We start from the raw sequence: 7,818 nt of genomic DNA on the forward strand, positions 1-7,818 counted from the left end.
GGAAACTTGACTAAAATCATCAGTAACCATACTTGTGTTATGTGAAGTGCCGGTAGCATAACTTCCAGCATCATAATGGTGTGCAAGCCAGCACAATATGACAAGCTGAGAGTGAGTATAGGTGAAAATAGACCTTAGATTCTCATAAATCTACATCCTTATGAAGTCAGAATCTAAGATCAAAAAGAGCAGTGTCTTTATTAGCTTGAATTCACAAGAGAAAATCTGCCAAGAACTTCATTAAGTAAAGAAAATTTTAAGTTGCTCTAAGAGATTAAATATAAATGATTCTATCTACCTTTGTTTTTAAAAATGCAACATATTAAATTAGACAAACAGAAAGGAATAATGAATAGTACCAGAATGTGTCATAAAGTACTGTGATCCTTATGTGAGTTTTAGAAGCATAGGCATTACTGAGCTCTATTCGTAATTTCAAGAGAGGCAAACACAAATCAGCCCTGAAAAACATACAAATGTCCATTTCCACTTGCAGAGTTTAGTATTTGCTATTTTGCGTTTATTTAGTACATTTCTCCATGGTACTTTTCTAATGGTATTGTGGTTTTGCTCTGAGAATAGATTCAGTCTACTGATCAAATATTTATCAGGTTCAGACCAGGACCTTGAACAATGAGCAAAAGTCCAACATGATAAGCAAAGTTGATGATTTCCTAGCCATGCAACCAGGAAGTCCCAGAGTTCATCAATTCTTTGGTTATTCTGACATTTGTTGTTGTTGCTGTTGACTGCTGTTGAATCCTTTTCCACCGATAGCTACCCTGTAAAGGATTTCCTAGGAACACCGACCTTGCAGTTCAAGCCTACCTTGCAGTCCAGCTCATTAACCTGCAGCGCCACACCAGGATAATCTGAAGACTTTGTAATCATTGCATATTTTAAAATATCATTCTCTTGTTGCTGGTGTTTGTTGTTAAGTGTCCTTGAGTCGATTCTGACTCATACTCATAGCAACCCTGTTTAAGGTTTCTGAGGAGTGACTGGTGGGTTTGAACCATCAACCTTGCAGTTAGCAGTTCAGTGCGTATCCTACAGTGCCACATCAGGAGTTTCTTTTAAGACAGCCATGAAAGAGAAAGTCAATACTCATATCCCTTATTGCCACTATTAGCTGACCTTAGACAAGTCAGTTTCTCTGGGCCTCAATTTTCTCCATCTGTAAAATGGAATAATGGTAGAGCCTACATCTAGGGTAGTTTAAAGATTAAATTAGATAATTTGAATAATCGACTTACATTATCTGGTTCTATGTGTCTGTGTTGTTGTAGTTGCTACTTGCTGTCAAGTTGGTTCCGACTCACAGCAACCTTGTATAGGATTTCCAAGGCTATGAACCTTTGCAGGAGTCTACAGAACTTAATTATTATTATTATAGAATCAATTTGTGTTTTGCATTATTTATCCATTTTTAAAATGCGTTTGTGCCAACATTTTCAGGGTACCTGCAGGAATGGGTTAGTAAATTTTCAAGACGTCAATCTTTGTGTGGATTTTGTTTTTCCTTTTTTGAGTTCAGCATCACATTTTATGTTTAGTGTCTCAGTGTACAAAATGACCATTGTAGAATAAAATGCAGGTTTTGCTTTTTATTCTATAACAGTTAACCTTAACTGTTGCATACCTCAGGCTTTATAGAAATATTTCATTCTAGTCCAGCCTAGGGGATATTGTGGAAATGCTTTAGGCACTAGCTCTGACCATTTAACCAATGGTTAATAAATCTATAATATCCAGACCTGTCAATCTTTTAGTTTCAGACGCACAAAATCCATTACAGAGACCCTGTAATATATGGGAAGATTAAAATCTTAAATTAAACTTTTTTTTCCCAGTGCCTAGAAGGATTTTGAACTCAGTAAACAGGCAGATGATTTTGACTTGTGTATAATCTACAGTTGATTTTATTGGAAAATACCTCACGCTGTGTTTTGATTTGGATAATAAAAACATTTTTTCTGTTCCTGAATAGACACAAATATATATTTTAAACAGAAAGAAAACAAACTTGCTATAAGTAGAGATTGTCAGCTTGCTCACATTCAAGAGCTTTTTCAGTACACCTCAAACTTTCCTAACATTACAGAAAGATTCCATCATGGCCAGAGCTGAACAATGGGCTAAGCCGTCCATGCCGATACTTCCCAAACCTGAATGAGCATTCAGAGTCAAATGGTAGGTTTTGGAAAAGACAGGTTTTCAACACCAGATTGACTCAACTAGATTCTCATGGGATATAGTCAAAGAATCTAGATTTTTCAAACTCCCTAGAGCTTTGGATCTTATACATCAGGACAAATAGTTAATTATGATAATTTTCTGAAAACATGACTCAAACCAGTTTCTCTCGAATGTCTAAAGGTGACATATAGCTGATATACTGACTAATTGATTTTGTAGTCAACATGACCTTATGCAGGTAAGTTACTTCAAGAAAAACTTCTATGTAACTATCAACCTGTATGGCAACAGAAAGATTACCTAGGTAATTAAAAGGGATTTTTAATTTTCAAACTATCGTTTGAATGATATCTTTAGAATGTCATGGTATATGTTTATACATACTACTACTTAAAAGGAAGATACCTTGGTGGTGCAGTGGGTTAAGCATTGTGCTGCTAAATGAAAGGTCGGAGGGTTGAACCCACCAGATTCTCTACAAGAAAAAGATGAGACATTCTGCTACTACAAAGATTTAAAGCCTCAGCAACCCTAGGGAGCAGTTGTCCTTTGTCAACTACAGGGTCACTATAAGTTGAAATGGACTCTACAGCAGTGGGTTAGTTAAAAGGGTAAGGACTAAGAGATATATAAGAATATCAAGGGGGAAGAGTTACTATTACAATGATTGCAAAGGTTGTATATGTCCTGGAATGGCACTGTGGGATAATGCACTGGACCACAAGATAGGTTTGAATTGCAAGGTTGATAGTTCAAATCCAACTTGACAACACTTAATAACAACAACATTAAAATTGCATGATGTGTGTCATTTTACCTAATGATGAAGATCAAAGACAGTAGCCTTCAGCATGCATTGAACCTCAATGTAAAGAAAACAAAATCCTCACTACTGGACCAATAAATAACATCATGATAAATGGAGAAAAGATTGAAATTGTCAAAGAGTTAATTTTGCTTGGATCCATTATCAACACTCATGGAAACAGCAGTCAAGTCAAACGACATATTGCACTGAGCACGTCTGCTGGCCAAGACATCTTTAAAGTGTCCAAGAGCAAAGATGTCAGTTTGAGGAGAAAGGTGCACCTGACCCAAGCCATGGCATTTCAATAGCCTCACATACAGTTAACTGGAAGATATAGAGTCGTGTCTCAAATATCTACAAAGAAATTATTAAGACTGTTTTAAATTATTGGTAAACATACCTTCTAAGTAAATCATGGTTGACTCTGCTTCATTATTACTTGATAAATGTTAATAATAATATTATCAAAACTCTTAAAACTCTTTTGAAAATCAAGATTTCTACTCTTTTGTGTATTATTTATACCTCCAAATCAAGTGATATGAAAACAAGGTATCCTTGTAAAATAGTTGCTGAATTAATGGAGAAAACAGATAGTGAAAATGCTTCCAAAATTTGCCATGCAAACAAATATAAATTTTGTATTTTCTGACTTTTAACTATATTCAAATATTTGATTTTTTGTAAAACCCTACTCCTCCCCCACACTCTAACTTAATACTGACACACTTTTACATACACACACACACACACACACACACACACACACAAAATAAAAACTTCCTCCTTTTAAAGATAAGCATGATCCATATATATGTTTTCCTTATGGATACATATTTTCTCACTGATCTCAGAACATGAAGTATTGATTCCTATGGGTTATGGGTCCCACCACTTAATTGCCCTGTGGTCTTAGGCAACAGCACAAAGTCTCTGAGCTTCAAGTTTCTCATCTATAAAAGGGGATCTGCAATGTTTACCTTGAAGGCTGTTGTGTGGAGTAATTGAAATAACATGATGGAACATTTAGTAGAAACTGGATAGAGGTACCAGGTTCACTTGCTCCTAAACATTCCTGCTCACCTTTTACCACCTCCAAACCGTGGTCAAGACTTATACATTCCCTTTTAAGATAGTGATGGATATATGAGTATGTTACCTTACGGAACGAAAAAATTACAGGAAATAAAGGAGCAAATACTTTAACATAAGTTATTTACTCAGAATAAGAATAGAGATAGACATCCCACCTGTTTGGGAATCCAAACGTTCAAAATTACCTAAACTCTGAAGTAATAATGAACCTTTCTAATTTCTCAAGGTGATGACTATATTTTGAACTATCTTTGCCCTAATCATGTTCTAATTAACAATGCCACTGCATGGTTTCTCACTAAGGCTTGTGAGTTATTTAGCTTTAATGCATAATATTGAATGCTAGTGCTTTTTCTTTCACATCAGTCCCTTACTCCAATAAAGAAAAGAATTGGCAACAATTCTTCCCCAGAAAAATCATTTTAATTAATATTGCTTTGGAATACAGATGCTTTGTTATTAATCAAGCTTTGATTAGAGAGTAGCTAGTCACGATATGGCCCATCTATATACATTAGACATGTTGTTGATCTGTTAGTTCATCAGCTGCAAAATTGGCAGTAAGTTTTCTAAGGAATTCACCTTTTTTAAAAATAAGTTGGGATGATTTAACATGAATAATTGTTTCCGTTTTCTAGCCTTCCAAGTACAATAATTGAATGGCAAGCAGTGAGGAATTATAGTATATCATGTTTCGTGTTGTATTTGGCATAAGAATAAATTTATCTTATAGAGTATTGGTGGTGGTGGTTATGTGCCATGGAATCAGTTCCAACTCATAGTGACCTTGTACAGGGTTTCCAGGCTGTAAATCTTTATGGGAGCAGAAAGCCTCATCTTTCTCCCACGGAACAGCTGGTAGTTTTGAACTGCTGACCCTGAGGTTAGCAGCCCGATTTGTAACCACTACGCTACTAGAGCTCTTTATGTTTATTAGTTTGCCTGGAGAGTTACACCTGTCTCATTCAATGCATACGACCACTTTATATAGTATCATTATTGTTAATCTATTTCACTACTGAGAAAATTTAGAGTTTCAAAGCTATTTTATTTAGGTTAATCTTCAAGCATCTGAATCAAGTCATAACCTCATGTGTGCCTTTCTCCAAATTCTATTATCAAAACCATTATTGAGGTCTGCTCTGCAACCAGTCATAGGGATGGCACAGGACTGAGCTGCAGGTTTCCTTTTGTTGTGGGTGGGATCACCATGAGCCAGGGTCAACTGACAGCAGTGAGCAACAACCTTGGTTAGTCTTTCCTAAATTGTCAAAACTCATATGAAATTGAGTCTGAGGATCTATCAGTGTGAAGAATCTCAGGTGGCATGACCTGCTACATGCTAGATTTCAATTCATAGGGACTCCGTATAGGGTTTCAGAGGCCATAAATCTTTACAAGAGTAGAAAGCCTCATCTTTCTCCCACAGACCAGCTGGTGGATTTGAATTACTGTCCTTGCTATTAGTAGCCGAACACATTACCCACTGTGCTACCAGGGCTCCTTGCGACTTGTACTATTTGGTTATTTCGCTTTAACTTGATTGAAAAAGCCTTCAAATGTGTTTTCTGACCATCAATTACCATCTCTCAAACCTATGTTTACTGTTTATTATATTCCCACTATGCTAGTCCAGGGTTCTGAATCTATTGCTGGGATCACACACAGCAAAAATCTCCTAATTCAGTGTTACTCCAAGGACAATCCATAGACTGATACCTTCCCCATGAACTCTCTGTTATTGGTTCTCCTGATGAGAATAAGTACAGAAAGTTGGAATGAGTGTTTAAAAACTTTCGTTGCCAATTGACAGTGTAATGTATGTCTGTCAAATCTAATTATTTTGAAATGGGCTTGGATTTTTGCATGCACCTGGGTTTTCCTTCTTTGAGTTTACTAGTAATTCATTTTTGATGCATTTTATGAAGATGCAAGGGACCTTCAAACAGTTCCTGGAAAAATGGAATTAAAAGATAATGGGATTTTATCAGAAGTTCCCTGGTATAGATCCACAACAATTGATGGGTTGGGGGAAACCCTGTTTCTTCACCAAAGTTAATTTGTAAAGCACTGCCATCGCTGTTCTCTCTGTCTTTAGCATGGACCCTTCCATTTACCTTCCTTGTACAGCCATTGCCATCTTTCTCAAAATCGTGAAACCCACCAGGGCCTGCCCTGATACCCAGGAGGAGGCTCAAACTCCAGAAACAGAGCCTAAAGGTCCCTTATGGTCCCTCCCTTCAAGGGCCTCTCTTTTCTTGAGACTTACTCCACCACAGCAAATCATTTTTAGTCCCCTTACTCAGTATATACTTGCTCTCTCCCTCATGCTTTATTTAGCCAACCATGTTTTCTCTGTGGGAACAACTCTGAATCCATTCATTCCTATTCATTCCCCAATCCTGGCTAACTCCTGTTCAGCTTAAATGTTGCTTCCACCAAAAAACCTCCTCTGAATCTCCAATCCTGTGTCAACTTTTCCTGCCCTATTGATTTCTTTTTCATAGCTCTAACCAGATTTATTTACGTTGCCTCTCCTACCAATCTTTAGACCCTTGGCACCTCAAAAAACCACCATTTATTTACATTGCCTCTCCTCCCAATCTTCAGACCCTTGGCACCTCAAAGGCAAAGATTGGATAATATTTTGATATTCTAAGTACCTGTAAAAATATCTGTCACCTCATAACTTGTTAAACTACTATTCATTGGAATTTGAGTGAAGGAATGAAAATGCAATGTTAATCACACAGAACTCCACCTAAACCTGCATGTTCAGCCCTTTCTTGTAAGGCATTCGGAACTACTTGTTGTAGTTGTCTTATTTCTTCCTTCACCCAAGTAGGCACGTGTCTATCCTCCAGTGATCCACCCTCCCCTCCCCTTATACCCCAGTAACCATCAAAGAAGGTCTCTTTCAATGTAAAAGCCCTATATATTTTTCAACTGTTTAAAATAGTGGATTCCTGAACTGTTTAAAGCTAGTGCCTCTCTGCTATTTATCTGACACCAAAACATTTGCCACTGAGTCAATGTCGACTCTTGGCCATCCTATACATATCTATCAGAACAGAATTATACTCTATAAGGCTTCCAATGTTTAATTTTCACAAGTAGATCACAGGCATAACTTCAAAGATGCCTTTGGGCAGTCTTGAACCTCCATCCTTTGAGTTAGCAGCTGAACACATCCATCATTTGCACCACTCAGGGATTCCTTGTCTGACACATCCCTTTCTTTATCTGTATTCCCCCACCAAATAATGTGTTCCATTCACTGTAATGATAATACAGGTGGTCAACAGAACTTGTACCTATTCCTTTCTACAATGGAGTCTTTAAAATGGCTATGTTGTTTTTTCAAAGTGCCTCTGAGTCACTTCTGACTCATAGCATTCGTGTACAGGGTTTCCTAGGAGCAGCTGGTGAGCTTGAACTGATGACTTTGTGGTTCAAAGTAGAGTGTTTATCCTATAATGTCACACCAGGACTCCAAAATTGCTATAATCTATATAAAAAAATATGGTCTCTAGGTGCAAAAGAAATTTGGAAGACAACTGTCTGGCCGACTGATTGGAAGAGATCAATGTTTGTGCCCATTCCAAAGAGAGGTGACCCAACGGAATGCCGAAATCATTGGACAATCTCTTTGATATTTCAAGTGAGCAAAATTTTGCTAAAGGTAATACAGAAACGGCTGCAATCATACATTGACA

At 37.1% G+C, this 7,818-nt stretch overlaps 1 protein-coding gene across 1 annotated transcript in view; it reads left to right on the forward strand.

Annotated features, from left to right (window-relative positions):
* The window catches only part of USH2A (Usher syndrome 2A (autosomal recessive, mild)), a 1,370,557-nt gene that overhangs the window by 1,142,122 nt on the left and 220,617 nt on the right, over window positions 1-7,818 (forward strand).

The sequence above is a fragment of the Chrysochloris asiatica genome, unplaced genomic scaffold, assembly GCF_000296735.1.
Source record: "Chrysochloris asiatica unplaced genomic scaffold, ChrAsi1.0 scaffold00009, whole genome shotgun sequence".
Classification (NCBI taxonomy): Eukaryota; Metazoa; Chordata; class Mammalia; order Afrosoricida; family Chrysochloridae; genus Chrysochloris; species Chrysochloris asiatica.